Source organism: Pagrus major, chromosome 20, assembly GCF_040436345.1.
Source record: "Pagrus major chromosome 20, Pma_NU_1.0".
In the NCBI taxonomy this organism is placed as follows: Eukaryota; Metazoa; Chordata; class Actinopteri; order Spariformes; family Sparidae; genus Pagrus; species Pagrus major.
The window spans coordinates 17,874,619-17,894,348 of NC_133234.1; the positions used below are offsets into that span (position 1 = coordinate 17,874,619).

Below are 19,730 nucleotides of genomic sequence, written 5' to 3' on the forward strand. Positions count from 1 at the left end.
TAATTGTTTGCAAACCATTTTTCATTTGCGGAGGGTTAAAGGTGTAATTTGGGCAGCATAACCACTTAGCTGTAGCGAGTAGCTGCAGTTAGCAAGCAGTTCAGGCAGCCGTGGAGCAAAGTGGCCCACGCTGCGACCTCGGCTGGGGCTCAGCTCAACCAGCCTCAGCTCAGGGCTAACTGGTTAGCATGCTAACACCATTGGAAATCTCTGCAACACAGTACATAGACGCCTATGACATAATGTCTACACTGTTGTGTGCTCACAATCTGTTGGTAAAAAATTAAGTCCATATCTTACAAATTGCTCCTTTAAATTAAAAGTGGATGTTGCAGCGAAGCTAATAATTCATGATGGCTTCCTCCATTTTGGATTGTCGGGCTTCATTCCCTCAAAAGTGGCACAATGTCACCTGTTAACGAACCAAAGTTGAACCTGAAGAACTGCCCCTGAGAGCAAATCCACTTTTAAATACTCACGTGGCATCACAACTGTAACGAAAACTAATATCCACCGTAGGCAACAACAACAATCGGCACCGGGTTTATAATTTGAGAGCATGAGCTTCTAATTTGCGCGCACAGCTTTACAAAATGAAGCCCTTACACCTGCAGGGCTCTGTGGGACCCACCACATATGTATGAGTAGAAAAAAAAAAAAAGTCTCACCTGTGTTGACTTCAATCCTTGATTCTTCACCACGAAGGACCCCCCCCACCCATTCACACACCAGGAGGAGAAACACTTCAGCGCCTCGCGTCTTCTGCCCCTGAGAGGAAATCAGAGAAAGAAAAAAAAACATCAATCACTGCTGCATTACCGACCAATCTCCAAACACTGAATTATTACATTTGCATTTTCTCTCTCTGCCTGAAAAATCAAGCGCACTCAGTGATTTCGCTCCACACAGCCCACACCCTCTGGGCTCTGAGTGGCTTCCACCTGCGCCTTCCTTAACGTGGTACATGTCTTCCCTGCACGGATAAGCTCCTTCACGCTCTCCTGCACACGAAGGACGAATCCAAAGAGCGCCCAGTGCTTCACATGATCAGTATGCTATCATAAACATCCAACAAAGAGTAAGTTCACTGCCATGGCACATTCACAATTCACTCCAGATTGACAGATAAGCCTATTAAAGAGGGGCCTTCACTGTAGCTGTGCACTTAGCCTGGGCTGGCAGGGCTGGTGCGAGTTGTTGGTTAACCATTTCGTAAAAATACCCTGATGCAACAGAGATAACAGGTTAATGGTTGTGTCTCATGACAGTTAATTTTCCTTAATGAATTAAGAGCACATTGTGAGTAGCTGTAATCACTTGCTTCATATTCATTGGCTGGTTTCTAGCATAAGTTATCGTTCTATAAATCACAAATGCCTCGGCTGGCATCCAGCAGTAAAACTCCTTTGAATATTACATTTTCAATGGCAAAATGAGTGGTTGTGAGAGTTTCTAAGTGTTGTAACTATATTCTGTAGTCCCACAAGACCTTAAATATGTAGAAAAAAGTCAAATTAAGATGTTGAAGGACATAATTCAGGTTTTTGTGACAGCTAAATTAAAATTCCATGACCCCTGAATGGTCTCGGTTAAGGTGGTAGTTAAATACAGTCAGCTTTTAAGGTAGCACGGCTCACAGCAGGTGTATAAACAAACTTTTGACCTCCCCCCCGAGAACAAGAATGGCACTCAGAATGAGCACACATGTCCGCCAAGGCCTAATAGTCTCCTGTAAAACAACCAAATATATCATATTTCAATCCACAAAAATGTTGAAAAATGCCACTGCAATGTTAAAGAAAGTGAGAAGAAATTCTGGGCATCCACACCAAAAGTTAATGGGCTCTATTCTTGGCCGTAACCCATCCGCCATCCAAGTTTCAAGGAAATCCATTCAGTTGTTTTTGTGTAATCCTGCTCACAAACCAACAAAACAACGGACACGGGCAAAAACACAACCTCCTTAGCCGAGGTAACAAAAAGGTCTTGAGGGTGGTTGCTCTAGCTTTGTGAATATATATGTAGAGTGTATATCTATGTGACTAATGCCATTTTCCCACCCCTCCCCTCTTTAATCCCTATGAAGACCGTATGAGAGTATCATTTTTGTCAGTCTGCATAGTGACACACGTGACAAACGCTAGCCATTTTTATCCACCGACCAGACCTCCTCTGGCCTCTCCTGTGCTCATGCTTTGGTTGAGAGGACAAGGCTAATGCTCCATATATAAAAACTGTCTAACCACAAGGTGTATTTTCACATTCAGCGGGAGAAAGCAGTCCCCTGTGCACTTGCACTTCTTTTTTCTTTTAATCCTCTTTTTTTTAATCATTGGAAGATTTTTCAGGCAGCATTTCTCCCCTGTTGGAAGTGCGGCTCTCTGAAAAGAGAAAGTGGAGGAGCGCTGGGGGCTCAATGGGTCGGCAGAGGAGGAGGAGGAGGAGGACGAGGAGGAGGAGGAGGGGTTGAAGCTGGGTGCCTCCTTTTTAAAGCCAGATTCTCCCCAGATACCTCTGTGCTATTCATCAACAGCTTTTCCAGGGCTGTGAAAAATCAATGTGCTCTGCACTGCAAACAGTTCATAATGACGGGGGATGGAGGAAAAAAAGCTCAACTGCAACAGAATTGATTTGTTTAAGTACAATAACACGGCTCTGCAGCGCGGTGAGGAGGAGGCTTGAGCGCCCAGACAAAGACTGACTGGCAGTATGAAACCACAAGCAGTAATTGACAAACTGCTGGCAAAGTGCAAATCTGAAATACAGAGGCCTGTTATCTAATTAAAGTAGTTTTCTCTGAATTACCACCTGACAGAGGAAAATACACATTGAGTCTCAAGTGGTTGTGTATCCTCTCTAAGACGGGGTAAACCTCATTTAAAGAGTTTTAAAAAAAGGAGCATTTCTCTGTTTTCAGATGTTTTGGAAAAACATCTGAAAAAAAGGCAAAATTTGAAAATGTTCTGTAAATTGATACTGGCGTCTGAAGTGTTGATTGCATTCAAGATTATATTCAATATGTATCAAAAAAGTCCTCAAAACTAAGGATAACATTCTCCTCACAAGTTCCCAGAGCTTGAATAAGCACCTTGAAATACTTTGTTTTGTATGATCAACATCTGAAACTATAATTTAATAAAGATATAACAAAAAAACAAAACAAATAGCAGCACATCTTCACATGTGAGAAGCTGGAACTTGTAAACATTTTGGCATTTTTTCTTGATACATGATTTTAAAGATGCCATATGTAATAATTTGCCACCTGTCAAATTCATACCCAAAACAAATAGGGGGCAGCATATCACCAGAGTCACCGCTGCTAACAGCTGCTGTTAGCTAGTTAGCTCAGTTAGCCATGTAGCTAGCAATTTGGACTGAGAGCTCAGAATCCAGAGGAGTGTTAGTGTTTACTATGCTTGAAGGATTTCTGGGTCAAGGACGGGCTAACTGGTTAGCATGCTAACATCGGTAGATATCTCTGCAACACACAGACATCATAACATCAAAACTGTTATTTCTTCACATTTTGTTGACCATTTTTGAAAGTTGTCAACTGAAATTCTTACATATTGTCAACACACACAAAAAAATCCAGTCTTCATTATATTCTCACGCACACACACACACATCTGCTCTAATCGTGCATGCAACTCTCACATAAACAGATCAACACACTTGCATTATTTGTACTTTTGGCAGGAGCCCACCACATCTCAAGCCAATCCAAAGCACATGCAGAGAGGGTTTGATGTTGCATAAAGCCAAGTCATCAAAATGTTTAAAAGATGACACCCAAACAAAAAATAGCTTCCACAAGGTGAGACTTTAAACCTCCTGATACTGCAAAAAAAAACAGAAGCTGGGAGTAAATTGTGTCAAGACAGGCCAGCACAATAAAACAGTTCGCCCTGGCTCTTTTAAGTCGGCCACAGAGGTGCATTTATCATTGTTATTATTCCTTCAGAGAGGCCCTCCCAGGTTTAATTGGGTCCTCATGGAGTCAAAATCCCCGCTGTCACTGCAGCCACCGGAGCTGGACAGACTCATTCCTCCCCAGACAGCATCGGGTTTTTTTTTTTACAAGGCCGTATGAAGAACAGTCATTCAGCGCAAAGTGGCCATGAAACCCACCGGTGAGTCAGGCGGGCAGTGGGAGCTGGACGCCACCCGCTAAGCCTGAACAATGGCAAAGGAGAGGAACACCTGGGGAGTAACTTTCACCTGGTTCTGCTCTCGACGCTGTGGGAAAAGCTTTCGAGAGCCACAGGCTGCCTGTCCACCCGGCCAGCTCTCTGGGGGTATTATTCCCAGTGGGCCGCATTTGCATTTTAACTGGTAAATACAGTAGGTTTTTGAATGCACATGGACTTGAAGCATGTGAACAAACAATGGAACAGGGAAAGGATTAAAGAGGTTTTTAAGAGGTTTTTTAGCCTCTGTGAAAAAAGGGGAACAATGAGCTAAGGTGATAAAATAGCTCAGCAACATAAACATGCAGAGCTACTTTGTGTTTTTTGTGTTGTTTGTTGAGTGAAATTGATAATTGCAGGTTGATACTTCAAATGACCTTCAGAAAATGTTGCAAAATTTCCCTTTTTATTAACCACATATCTTTTGACGGATATAATTCAAAGTTTTAAAAAAGCAGAAACAGATATGTGTGAAAAGGAATGGCTTTAATTACAACATTTTGACCTCCCGTTCACCTCCTTCTCTGCAGCTCAACGGTGCTCCACTTCCACCGAGTGCTACCCTGGCACACAAAATCACGACGCCTCCTTCAGGGGCTGCTTCCTGTTGTTGATATGCTCAAGACACGCAAGATCAACCGAGATACGCATCTCTGCTTTTCAAAAGACGCCCCGACAAAGACACTCGGAGTCAAAGGAGGAACGCTGGAACGGCAAATGTAGGAATGACAATCTCGTCGCTGATAATGATTTTTCAGCAGAGACGAAGGTTTTTTAAGATAAAAACAGGATTGTGTGGAAGCACGGTGGAAGTCATCTCGCCTCACAGCCGGGGTGTTTACATATCCACTAATGACATCGTTAAAGGCAAATTAATTAAGAGGACACCCTGACTTCTGCAACCGTCATAAAACACTTTAATTGGGTAATTTTAATGGAATTAAGGTTAAAGGTCAATAACTCCTCAATCTTTCTAATTACATGTTTTGCAGCTATTGATCAGTTTGATTACACTTTATATTAAAGTAAGGTTAATTGGTAATAAGGCCCATATAAATCCTTATGAGATGCTTATTAACATTATTATGTGTTAATAAGACCATATGTCAAAACAAACACAGGGTAGCATATCATCTGAGGCTAGCTTGTTAGCATGCTAAGTTCAGTTTTGCCTGGGCTTAACCTTTGGACCTGTTAATCAGCAAATTGTTGTTTATTCAGATTCAGTAAAAAAAGAACACCGCTTCATCACCTGGCCACTTCAGGTGCCACGTGCCAAAGTTGGGGGATGCAATGTTGAAATACATCGAAATGCAGGTGAGTTATGTACAAATAGGTCTAGCTAGTTCTCTATCGAGACATCGGCTAACTAGCAGTGACCATAAAAGAAAAGGACCATAATACATTAGAAGACAGAGAGTTCACGTCTTCAGTTTTGGAGTGTACCTCTGGAAAACTTCAGTTTGGAGGGCCATGTAGCGCTAAAGCTTCACCCAAGAATAGTGGGTCACACTAGTCCAGGCATGAATGTGCAAAACAGAAGAGTAGGGCTAAGTGGTCGGGGCAAGGGCTGTATTGGGATTGGGTGACCGTTTTTCAACTATTATCTTTTAATTTACAGCAGTAAGGCCTCTGTATACTGTATGTGCAGCACATGCTGTTGGTCATCCATATGGACTGATTTCATTATTGTTGTGGGGCAAAGCCATAAACATCAGTGTATCACTGCAGTGAATGAGCGCTGCAGTGATGATTACAGGTTTAGAGATAATGGTTTTTGGTGTGATACATTTAGAGAGCATGAGACACCGGCTCAGTTAGCTCCCCGAGTCTTCACTCTCTACTGATCAACACAAATGCTGGCGCCTAGTTAACCACCGCTGCTGTAATTATGTGGAGCCTCACACTCGCATAAACACATAACCTATACAGCGCACACACACGGGCAGAGGCACCCACTCGAACAATGCAGTCGTATACATGTTGGTTGCCACTGGATCGGCATCACAGCAACTACCAATTATGTCTCTTATTCAAGCAAATGCAGGTAATTTACTTCCTGCTGTGCAAAACTTCCCAATGTGTTTGCCCTCCGGCATCAATTGTTTGTGTTGTCAACTGCCTGAACAAGTGGAACAATTAAAGGAAGATATCCCAAAAAAAGGCTTCTCTATCAATTTAGGATAATGAATTAAAGGTATATTACAGCTTGGGTTTTAATTGCGTTTTGGAAATTGTTTTTATCAGTTATAATAACACAGTCAGGTTACTCAGCGCTAATGCAGCGACAGAGCTACAACAAGGTTCAGCAGGACAAGAAATGAGCCATCAGACAATCAGACAGGTTGTAATTAAGCCAACAGTTTAACCAGAATATCTAAATCACTTAAACTGACCATCCAAAAATTCAGTAATAATCACTCAGTGCACTGGAAAGCTGGGAGAACATAACTACGGTAAGCATGGAGGGTCAAAGTTGAACCAGGAAGTCACTCTTTAACCTGTGATAGATGCTTATAATAGATAGTTTGGGTTATATTTTTAAGCGGCACATCTGTGTGTAAAAGCGTAGCTAGAGAAATGGTAAGCTAGTTGGTGAGCTAATGGCTAACGTGCTAGCCACTCAGAAACCGACTTGCCGGTTCAGTGACAACAGTCCCCCGAGTTTCCCCATTGAGAGCTACAACAATTACTTGATTAATTGATCAGTCAACTGAAAGAACATTTATTTCCAAATATTTTGATAATTGATCGATCGTTTCAGTCATTTTTTAAGCAAAAGACTTGGTAAGCTAGCTGGTGAGCTAATGGCTAACATGCTAGCCAGCTGGAAACAGACTCACCGATTCATTTAAAACAGTAATTTTGCTAACCGTTGTTATCACAGATAGAAATGACAGCCAACACTGTGAAAATAAGGCCTAATGTATGAAACCAGACTTCCTGTTTTTTATTTCAAAGGAGTGAGGTGATGCTTATGTGGGTCCTCCATGAATTGATGGCTTCAATATTATTTCTCCTCCTCCTCTTCTCTCTACAGTATATCTTGTTTCAAAAGCGAGAGCAGCCCGAGAGGGCGCCTGTATTTTTCTTCCTTTGTTTCCAGTCGTTCCCTATCAGAGTGAGAAGGTGGTAGCAACTCCCACGAGGAAGATAGAGATAGAGGTGTAGGCTGCTGGCGGAGCGCTAAAGCAAAGAAACGCTGCACCGTCTGACCATGGACATAAAAATGATGCCCCTCTACCTCCCCTACTCCTGTCCTGCTTCATCTGCAAAGCAAATCGCATGCCCTGCAGCCAGAGATTCCTCTTTGGTCACCTGGCTGTTCTCACCGTTTCACCAGCCCGGGAGCAGAGGAGGGTTTACTAGAGGTGAAAGACTTCATAATGTAATGGAGACAAGCGAGGGAGAGGAGAAATAGAGGGGAGATCGTCCCGAGCCAACCGCAAAGGAGAGGTGGGTGTAATGAGGCCTGATCTGTCACAAAAAAAGGACCTATATTTGCATTTTCTTCCCTCCCTTATCTTTCCTTCCTCCTTCTCATAATAAGGAAAAAGAAAAAGCAATGAGAGGGAAGAAAGGTGGGGAGCGGACGTATACACAGAGGAATCCAGGGAGGGGAAAGAGAGCACATTACTATAGGGAGGGGGGAAATGATTAAAGGCTGAGATGAACACAATCTGCTGCTTCTAGAGGAAAGAGGAAGGAATTTCCAGAGCCAATAATCAAAGCATCACACGGAGACCTGCCTCTCCCTCGCTACTGAACCATGACCATGCCGGCAGAAGCACATTTTACACATCCGCCCTTTTATGGCCTGTGTGTTTCATGCACATACAGTCATTAGCGGGTCCAGGATTATTGATTTTACAAAGATTCATACCTTGTAATTAAACAGAAAAAACTACGGATGCTACACATCCCTCGCGATTGTGATTGTTGCAGCTAACCAGGTAAAACAGTGTTGAGATGACTCGGTTGCGGAGCAGTTCCCGAGGCAAAAAGGGAGAAGAGAAAGAAAAACAGCAACATCAATAATGAAGTGAAGGAGACGGGGGGAAGAAAACAAAGCCGTTCATAACAAATGAGAAAACAGGCAGAGCGTCTCATTGCGAGAGCGCTAACGACAATCAATTAGCAATTGCTCATGATCTTGGGTGCGTCGGAGTATAAGGTGTCTTAATGAGTCCCATTTCCATTAGCTGCTCGACTCGAGAGGCATAAGGAGGAGGCTGCTCCCACCAGCTCCTCCATCTCAATGCCTAATGACTGCGAGAGTGGATTACTCCATCAATTCCTCGCTTCTCTTTGTTTATCCCCTGCGTAAATAATGGTCAACCATTACAATGCATTAAGCGGGGCCACTCTGCGCACAGCGAATGTGAGGGAGAAAGAGGAGCACAAGTGCTCCGACGGCATCCTCCAGTGATCTCTGGGAAATCGGCTAATACCAGCCATGTGGTGGCAGAGAGGGGAGGGGGAGGAAGGGTGCTGACGCTGGATGAATATCTGGCTGGTTTTTACTGGGAGGAATGGTTAGAGAGGGAGGAGGAAAGGTAAACCTTACAAACACCTCATCTGGTCAATCAGGTTGCTTGAAAGGGACAGTTCACACTAATTACAGATAACCCGATAAGCCTTTTTCCATCAGAAAAAGGGATAAGTGAAAAGAAGCAATTTTTCTAACTATTTATCAATTACTCATCAAAATAATCTGAAGTTGCAGCCCTGTTGTTGTTACTTTGTCATTTTTAAAATCAGGACTTCTTAATCTTCATGCTTCTGGAGATGCTAGTAGGAATGCACAAAACGATTTAGCTCTTTGGGCTCAGCTACCCGAAATATTTGATTTAAAAGGCCCAATAGGGGCTATTTCCTTAGAAAAACGTAGTTCCAGTGTTTCCCACACATATATTTTACTCGTGGCGTATTCAATTCCTCTTGTAAACGCAATGATTGTGTTGCGACCGCTCCTATTTAGTACAGGCCAACTTATGCCATCGTGTTGTACAAACTTGTAAGTGCACCTGGTTGTTGCACGTTGGTTTTGATCAGCTACATAATTTACAAGCTTGATTGAAAGACGCATCGCTGTCTCAATCATCTGAGCATCACAAATTGATCCCATTGACCTCCACTGTATTTAGATGGCGAGAATCCTAGGAAAATAAAACCATAGCACTTCATGGAAACACCACATGGAGGTAATTATAATTTGAGTGACCTTACCCTTTAAGAAGGTCCCTTTTACCACTCAGTCGGCTGTTTACTTTTTTCTAATTGATGTAAACATGAATGTACTTTGAAGCGTTTATGTAATTTTCCATGAGTAAGTCCATCGACAATGGAAACAGGAAACTATCAATGAGAAAACAGTTGATGGATGTGAGTCTTATACAATCGGCTCTACAGAGAGGCTCTTTGTGTATCATATGAGAGAATATAGCGTACGTTGTAATGCTTTCACCCTGGATTGTACCAATCAATACTTCACCCAAGGCTCCATCACTCCCTTTCTATTTTCCTCTCTCTTTCTGGCACTCTCTGCTTTCCCTCTTGTGTCACAGCACCGGACAGGATAAAAATTAAACGCATCAGCAGAAAAACACACAAGTGGAAATGATCTCGCCGCTCCAGCCGCTCGGGTCATGAATTCAGCTAACTGTGCTTATCACAGGCTGCCGCTATTAGTCTTAATAGCCGCGGTGACAACCCGCCTTGAGAGGAGATGGGCTCTGCTACCCGGGGCTCACCGCAGACAGGTGATTCTCATCTGCGGTCTCTTCATGTGTCATAGTGAAGGCAACGCTGGCTGAGAAATGTCTGGCGGCTTATTGGAGCACAACATCAGAAGCCGGCGGGCCATTACAGACACCAGAGCCATATGTTCTTGCGCACTCAGCATCAATCAAGGACAAATTAAGAATTCAATCAAATGTTGATCACATTCAAGCTGTTCCTTAGTGATTATCTTGATATACGATGATGTGAAGACCCAAATTCCAGACATATTATACACTATTACACCATATACAACATGCTATCATGCAGTATGTGATAACTGTTCAATGTTAGCTGTATTTTGGATTGTGACTGCTAATTTGAAGCTGTACAAATCAACATGTTTATGCTAACAATGGAAAAACTACAACAGTATGACTAATGTAAAGACAGTAGTGACAAATCCTTAGAGAAGTTGGTGTTGTAGCTTCTTTCAGCTCATTGTTTTGGTTGAAGGGGCTCTGTTGAACTTCTGTGTTGTGCTAGAAGCCATTTTTTAGTATATGCTAGCGGACAACAACAATTTAAACTAATCGTCTGCAGGCTTGTGTGTGGTTCAGTCGCAGCTATCACTCAATGAAAAGAGCTCTGATAAACCTGCTGTAGACGACCAGCCCATCTTGTGAACACAGCGGAGCAATCAGCAGCTAAAGAGCAAGATAAGATATATGTCCCTTTGGTGGAGGAGACCAAAACAGAGCTCCTAAAAGGAGAGTGAATATTAGACATGCATTTGTTGATGTTTGTACATGTCAAGTTGATTGACACAACTATGAGCATAAGCCGCTGCTGAAGCCAATTAGATGCACAAATCAACGCTGTAGCAAATTAATTACTAACCACACCACTGTGTCACTTTGCTTGAAACAGTACCGCACTACGAGTTCAGGCGCATATTGAACTTTTTAAGTTTCTCTATGTAGCTGCACTCATTTCTGTCCATGTGGTGCTGTAACACCTGAATTCCCCCCTCTAGGGCATCATTAAAGGATTATCTTATCTCATCTTTTCTCATCGTATCTTCACATCACTTTATTGTCCCGTTGGAAACACTGTGCCACATTTGTTGAATTCATCCAAAATTGAACAAAAGGTAAGTGCACTGTAGGGTTTTTCCTCTGGCTTTGCCTTTAGTGTACACACACAACAGATATTTAAAGACTCTGATAAGATCTTTCTTGGAAAATGTTCCTCGGGAGTCACAGTTGTTTTCTCTGACTTTTTGTCTTCGGACCAAATGTTTTCTGACGTGTTACTCATCTTTTGTACTGATGAGTCAACTTTTTTCCTGCCCATCTAAGCCTTACAAGTGCTCAAACAGCTGTTTAAATAACATTCCTTATAAAAAAAAAATTATCCATCTTTCACTTCCACAATGTTGGACAGCAAAAAATAACTATTTTTTCCACTGCTGTGAGTCCAGTTCACATCCAAACAACAAAAACAGTATGTATTACATTGCATTTCTCTTCTTGTGCCGTTAGTAGCATCGGGCACAGCTCGGCAGGATTTAATGCAAACACAATCATTTATTTTGCTCAATGTGAGAGCTCTTCATGACCGCAGTGTAAGAGGGATTATTGCCAGGGCCAAGAAGTGCATGTGGCACAAGAGCGAGTGTCTTACTGAGAAAAACAATTTCTCCCTCTGAACTAAAGGTTACTTGCTGTAGCCTGTCGAGGTGCCGTGCTGCGCTGCCATTGAATGGGACCCACAGCGGCAAAGTGAAAGTGTTAAGTTAGGTGCCTCACAAAAGTAAAACCGCATGAAAGAAGCACATACAATCAAGCTCGCATAAGAGAGGACAGACTGCATCAACAACAGAAAACCCACTGAACACTCCAAGATCCTCGCTGCCCCTTAACATGAAGCGAGACAAATAGTGTTTGGGAAACAAATGTCAGGACGTCCTTTCAGCCAGAATGCTTTCCCACGAGCCTCGGCCGCTCTCCTCCTCCACAGACGACGGAGCTTGCGACCGGGACCATGTCAACATGTTGCTGCGTTTAGACAGGGGGAGGGAGGAATTACTTTGATCCACTTTGAGGCATGTCTTCCTTTGCTGTCAAGAGCTGGTTGGGGTCTAAAGGAGGGAGAGCTTGTGCATCCAGTCCATCAAAGATCAGGCTACTTTCTTGCAAAAGAAATGAAACTGATTACAGCAAATTTGAAGGCTTCAATGTTGATGTTTCTAAACGGCAAAGAAAATAGTGGCAGAACCTTTTGTGACCTCTTATCACAGCCAAGAGATGACACTGTATTTTACAAGCCTGACAAAGTGCGGAGATATTGGGCAGAACAGCCTGTAGCTGCAGATCTGTGTGTAGAACAATGGCAGTCTGTGCTGATTTCTTGCCCTGAACAATGGCAGGATGACATGGAGCCTGACAGACACTCACAGAGCAGCAGGATCTACGCTGCAGACAGGAGAGGCGGCTTCACAGAGCAACAACACTGCCAAGAAACATCTCCTCATCTTCCTTTTCCTCTTTCAACATCTTTTATGTGTTTTGGCACCTCTGGCACTCATAACTCGAAAGCGAACAATCAAACTTTGAGCACACAACCTTTGCAGAGTGAAGCGAGCCAGTCTCCTGAATAATAGGACACAAGCTGAATGGATCTTAATTGGTCGGTATCGATAGTTGTCAAACAAATCTAGTGCAAATTTTAAACCGACTTTACGGAAAATTGGCAAAACAAAATGTGGATGAATTTCCATCCGCTACTTATATGCAAATATTTGGATTTGGGCGCATTGAGATTATTTTCCAGTCGGGTACCATTACACCGAGAAGACACTATAATGAGATAATCATTTTGCAATATTTTGGTTGAATTGTTGGCATCTCCTCTTGGGTCTTTTGAAAATACACATAACAACACTGGTGGAAACGCACTAATGAACAACGCAGCTAGTGTTTTCTTATTTTTTTCAACGAATAGCCAGAATAAAAGCCTGGGGAAAGATTCAAATGGAGAATTTGTTTGTCAGATTTAACAAACTAGAATGGCACTCAGCAGAACGCATACCTCCGCCGAGGCCCAACAGTCCCCTTTAATTCAATCAAGCTTCATCTAATATCCAATAAAACATATTCAAAGCTACAAGATCTGGATTTGTATTTGGATCCACATCAAATTGTACTCATTCATACATACCAGCCACCTAAATACGACATCATTTTTTCATCAAGATCCACGCATGATTCCCAGAGACATTTACGAAAATGACGGGATAACAATTCCCAAATCCGTCCCTTTAACCAGATCCACACCAAAAGTTAACAGGGTCTATTCTGGGGCGAGACCCGTCCTCCATCCAAGTTTGGTGGAAAGCAGTTCAGTAGTTTTTGTGTAATCTTGGTTACAAACCAACCAACCAACCAACAAACGGCCACAAAAGATAATCTCAACAATATCAGTGTTTCTCACATATATACTTTACTTTGGCGGTCCACCCAAGTATATTTGGCAACCCATTTAAGCATTTTATAATTTCTTTTTCTTTTCTATCTGAGAGAACGTTGCCGATATGCTTTCAATTCCACGCCACAGAGACAGACCACAATATTTGGTCGTGTTTTCTGTTAACTAGCACTAGCACTGTTTTGATCAGCTACATTGTTGACAAGCTTCCTCCAGACGCAGCTCGCCTGCTGTCATAAAGTAAAGATAATTTCACCATTAAAATCACATTAATATTAAAATGAAATCACAATAAGATAAGTAAAAATGCAAAAATAAAAAATAAATACAGTAAAAATAATGCGGCAAAATGATAAGAAACAAAAGAAAATAGACGTGTAAAATCCAGGAGGTGATGAAACCTCTTGTCTTCCATACGCCACCGAGGCGCTCAAAGTGTCCTTCATTATTAATGTCCTCTGAGCAGGACTTGAAGCAGCTTTGCTTCTCTTTATCAATCATTCATTTGCTTTCCATTGAACACACTCCGATCCTCCAGTGTCAAATCAGACTTGAAGTGGCTCAAGAACCACCGATCTCAAGTCTTTTCCTTAATTAAACGAGTCTAACACGAGCCTCGAACACCTGCTCACAAAACGATCAACAGCGCTCCACTAATGTGGGGATCCCGAGCAATCCTTAACCTGTCAATCATTTAATACACGGCACTCAGGTCTCATAAATTAAGAATAGGATGCCAAAACCCATTTGTGCTGGCTCCTGTGCGTGTCTTTGTGTTTTGAAAACACCTCAAGAGTGAAAACGTGAGATTGAATCAGACTGAAATAATAATGTTGATGCTGCTTTTATAGTGTAACAAAAAAAAAAAAAGAAACACATTCAGCACAAGCAGCTGCCTTCTCACCTTCCCAGCTTGCACCCTGACTGAACAGGATCTCATTTCGCTCGACTACAGCAGGCGTTTAGTTAACAGCAAACATAATCAAACTTTGTGGTCTGTCTCTGCGGCGTGGAATTGAAAGCATATCGTGCAGAGTTCTTTGGTGGCAAAATCTCCAATTACCTTCTGCGTGCGAGTGTTCACTGCGCTGGAACTTTTCCATTTCATCATTACACTCAAGCTGCCCCCATCCAAAGCCAACCGGCAGCGGCAGCGGCACAGCAGACCGTGTCATCCGTGCACCGCGGGGGGATCCTTCCAAGCTGCAGTGAATTCCTCGTTTTGTCTGGGAAAAGATTCATGTCCATACAAACCGCAGGTGCAGTGACTTTTTTTTTTTTTTTGAAGCACCACAGTGAAAAGGGGGCAGGGCAACACTCAGCTCCCCCCTCGGCTATGTTTGTCACAATTACTCGGTAGGTCAACTTTCCCCCAGTCTCATTAAGAGGTAAAACACTGAGGCTATGAAACACGTCTTTTTCCCGACCCCCGCAGGAAATGTTTCAGCTTTGCCATCGCTGATACGATCGTTCTCCAGCCCCTCACAATGGGATTCAGGGAAACAAGAATGAGGGATTATTTGATGCAACTTCCATTCAAGGGGCCAATTCAGCCCGACCAATCAATACTAATCAAGCGGGAGATGACAGGAGATGAAATTCCTCGTGCTGCAGCCAAACGCTCATGTATCAGGACTTAGAGCTCTCACTCAGGCTCTCTCTGCTCCTCTTCTCACAAATCCAGTGGTGGGAAGTAACAAAGAACATCTTGTCGAGTGCCGTACCCATCTCAGGGATTTCACTCGAGTATTTCCATGATTGCTACTTTATCCTTTTAATCTACTAAGTAAATAGTCGGCTACTTTTTTACTCAAATCAAAGCTACACTTAGTCATATGATAACAGAGTAGCCTCACGTTAGCCTATAAACATTTAAATGCTAGGAAAGAGGCGCACCTTATAACTCTTTTTTTTAAAGTTGTAACTAAAGGCTTTATTTATGATTTATGAAAAAAATAAGACGGACCAGTATCTTCTAGATTGCAAAATTGGTACAATCAGTTTTTAGCTAACGTTAGCTCTTCACTTCCCCTTGAAATGGACATACACATGAACAAAATTCATCTATTAACAACTTATTGTCATTTCTAATAGCAGTGTTTTCTGGTTTAATACAAAACGTGAAGCCTATGAACAAAATAAGAGTATCGAGCAAATGTAGCTTCTTATGTGCCAACTGTGCGCTAGTTAGCGACTAAGCTAGTGGAGGACTGAGCAGCTCCAGAGGCAAATATTTCCATCAGGAGTTGGTGTTGAATAAAGCAGATAAAAAGAGGGTGAATAGTGGACTTACATTCACCTATGGGAGATGTATAATGTCTTGATTTGTAAAAGCAATTGCTGTCAGCATAATATATGCTCAAGCAGTACTTCCGTGCAGTATGTGGGTGAATGGACTTTCTGCCTCTGAGCTTCAGTAAAAACTCGACTACAGGACTTACTGGCCTTGTATTTTCACACATTTGTGTTTTGTCTTTTGCTCAAGTTAATTAATTCTTCCTCCGCCACGGCCAAAATCCCACTGCAACACCCTACAAATTATTAATTTACAGCATTAACCATGTTGACAGCGTCGAGCTCTGAGAGGCTACAGCCTGCCGAGGGTGTCTTTCATCTGAGGTAAGGAACAACAAAGAGCATGAGCTTCTCATGTTAACACAGGAAACATATATTTAATGAGACAACCACTGCAATCTCCGCTGCCACGCTAAGTGAGTCTGACCCCACACCGCAGCTCGGCGGTGCTGCCAAACAACAGTCTAGACGAGGCCGAGCGGCGACCGGGCCTCCCGAAAAACTCTTGTAATGCACAAGGAATTTGGTGCGGTTTCCTCGGAGCAGAGAGGAAACGCATGAGTGAGAGTAAAGAGGGAGGCGAGATCCCTGCAGAGGTCAGAGCGTGTCCCCGGAGGTGTCAGGGGGAGTAAATGGGCATGACTGCAGAACAAGGGGGTTATACCCGCTCTCCCCCCCCCCCCTTCTTCGTCGCAGGGTGCCTTCGCCGACTCGTCCCAGAGCGCCTCAGAGCGAGAAGCAGCACGGCTCCCCCCTCGCGCACAAATTGGAACAGGAAGCGATTGTCAGCTCCGGGCGCAAATCACCACCTTATTAGAAAACAAACGTAAGTGTGACGTGGACGAGGATCTCTGGGATGTCGGAGGGAGCTCGTGTGACGACTGTAGAGGCTGCTGCCGGTTCTCTGCACGGCTGGCTGAAGGCTGACACCGGTATCAAGGCTCATGAATATTCAGCGGCCAAGTAAATAAGGCAGATAGCACTTGACATGTTTAACATCCACCTTTGGCACCTTCCCTCGACAGAGCCAACAAGGTGAAGCAGCAGAACAAATATGTTGGTTGTTTGTGGGCGGCAGCGATCCCCGCTGATGAATTGGATGGTTTTTGAACAAAGAGAATGAGTTTCAGTGGGCGAGCGACATCAAAATAAGCCGGACTCGGGAAAAACAATCTGATTTCCTCTGCAGGATTTGAGTTGCTAAACTGCTGTTTTTTTGGAGACTGGCATTAAAATGAAAATATGTAGCGTGAGGCCTTGCAATATGCTGACATTTACATTCTTAGAAAAACATGTTTCCCCTCAACTATAATCCCTGCTGGTATCAAAATGTTTGCTCTCTAAATATTTACCAACCCAGAGTCACATCTAAAGCCGAACACAGGCACCTTGAGACTTCCTTTCTTTTTTTTCCCCCAAGTGTTGTGTCCCAAAGGAAATGCAGTGAAAGCACTACAGACTATCTTGCAAGTGAGTAAACTCTGCCGAGCACACGACGCACTCCTCCAACACCTCAAACGGCTCTGAGAAAGAGAAAATATCTGCCGCCAAACAAAACTGCGCTGCTTTAAATCAGAGCCGCTGCAGCGTGAGAGACGAGCGAGCGCATTTAAATGTGACGCAGTGACAAGAAAAGTCATGTAAATATTGACACTGTGATAGTCCTCGCCGTACTTATCCACTGGACCTTTCCTGTGAGAGCCATTAAACACCTGCTCAGTACTATTACAGGTGCGAGAGTTCAAGGAACACACCACTGAGATTCTTTAAGGTGTCAAACGCTCAGAGACAGGCGGCTTTGAGAAGTTCGTGCTCTCTTTCCTCAAGGACGTGGATTCACCCAAGTTCTGATGAATGTTAAAGGAGCAAGCTGCCAACTTTTCAGGGCTGCCCGATCACAGACATATTGATATCGGCATATATGATGTCGATATCGGCTTTAAAGACGCACTGTGCCGTTTTGGGGGTGTTTTTCTTACGCTTAAACAAACTAAGTAAACAAACTCTCTTTGTTTTCATGACTGAATAAACTGAATAAACAAGCTGACCTTAAAGGACAACACAATTTCACACTGTTTAGCTTTGTTTACATGTGGCGGACCCTGCCACCTTTCTAGCTTCAAACAGTGTTCTGGGGACCTTCTTTTGCTCTGAGAACAGTTTGTTTACTCAGTTATGGGAAAAATAAATATTTATGAGTTTGTATAACTACCTTATTAATATTGTAAATATAAAAATTCTGAGTTTGAATTTCTTCTATAAAACTACATAGAGCCTCTTTAAGGACATAACGCAGAAAAAGATGCTTGGGGTGATTTTTAATTATTAAATTAGTAATGTTTATCCACTACATATCTCTGTCTCAAGTGTTTGAGGGATCACTGCAGATAATGTGTGTAAATCTGCCAATACATCGAGTGTTTTACTCCCTAATATCGGTGTCGGCATCAGCCCCAAAAAATCTGTCCGGGCTCTGACCCAGACACTCCTCAGTACAGCTGTTACTATCAATCATATTCATTATCGATTTAAAATACTTCTCATTTTGTGATCCAATTTAATGAAAAATATGATCCTGATATTACCGTGATATCGATCTTAAGCTTTTTGCTTTAGTTCCTAATAGACGAGTGTAAGACGCTGTTCCTTGAATGGGGGTCGGTCAGCAGCTCATACATGATCACAAACTTAAACACACACACATAAACCCCATTATACATTCACAGTCTGAGCTGTCAGTAACAACATGTGAACACAAAGGTTCCAGGCGTCGAGCACTACCCAGCTGTGCCTCTGCAGCCTGAGCGAGCACACAGCTTCCAAATGAACTGAGAGGTTGTGTACCGCTGAACGCCACACACCAAGTCACACACACACACACACACACACACGCACTCTAACCTCCTCTTACCCCTGCCCTCCCTCCCCTCTGCTCCCCTGCCTCCTGATAAGCTGGTTTGCCAGGCTTGCCATCGCCGCTGATGGCTCCGTTTGCACAACCGCTCCATTGTTGCCGTGCAGAGTGGACAACTGCACTTTGGACCTTTCAGCGGGGAAAGCCTTCTATTTTGTTTCCCTTAAGGGCATCCACTGTGGTTTATCTGCAAGCTGCCAACCACACACACTTTAAACACTGCATTAGGGATATCTAAGGATAGAAAACATAAACAGGAGCAGCGTCGTATCCTGTGTGCTGCCACTGCTGTTAAGTACTATGCAGTCACTTCGCCTGGCTGCTGATTTTTCCGGAGCTTAAAAAGACTCATAAAAGGCAGCTGAATTATCTGAGTTGCTGGAACCTGATCCACTGCCGGCTGACCTTTTTCCACAAAGCAATATTAAACGTAATAGTTGGGCTGAGTTAAGTGATTGCAATTTATGAGTCCATTTAACTGGATTCAATATTGGATGACAAATGATCATCCCGGTGAAGTAAAGCTTACATACAGGAAAATACAGCCCGCCACGCACCAATACAGAGCTTTATCAAACTTAACAATCAGCTCAGTGTCTGTCTGCTGCGAGTCTGGCTCAGCGGAGGGGCTGAACAGAATTTTAAAAATGCATGACAAGACGAGAAGAAGAAGAAGACGAAGGAGGAGGAGGAGAGGTTGCATATTAAATATCCACAGATATCCTCCAGTTTTGGGGGGGGGGGGTTTTGGCTCCAGCTACATTAAGCTAAAATTGATGCGTATGGAATAGATGTTGCTCCTGAATCTGGTCAACTGGCCAAATGGATTAAGTGGATCAAATCCATTTTCCTGAGTGCAAGTGTCAAAATGAAACATTTTCAATTTAGCCCCCCCTAAGGTCTGGGATTTCTTCATCCCGCTGTAGAACAAGCTGCTTACCGTGCAAAAACAGGCCGCAACACCACGCTAAACGTGGCCCGGGCTCTAAATTAGCCTGACACAATCCACATATTTGATTCACTGTGCAGCCAGAGAAGGAGCTACATGACTTTCAGGCATTCAGCTCAGACTATAAAGAAACAAAGTAGCCTACTTTGCACACTCCTCACTGCTCTCT

The 19,730-nt window shown here is 43.1% G+C and overlaps 1 protein-coding gene across 1 annotated transcript in view; it reads right to left on the reverse strand.

The window, feature by feature from the left end:
- LOC141015835 (zinc finger MIZ domain-containing protein 1-like) overlaps positions 1–19,730 on the reverse strand; it is a 125,821-nt gene that overhangs the window by 90,073 nt on the left and 16,018 nt on the right. The window contains exon 2 of the mRNA XM_073490047.1: positions 669–768. The gene's annotated coding sequence lies outside the window, so the exon portion shown is untranslated. The remainder of the gene's footprint in view (positions 1–668; positions 769–19,730) is intronic.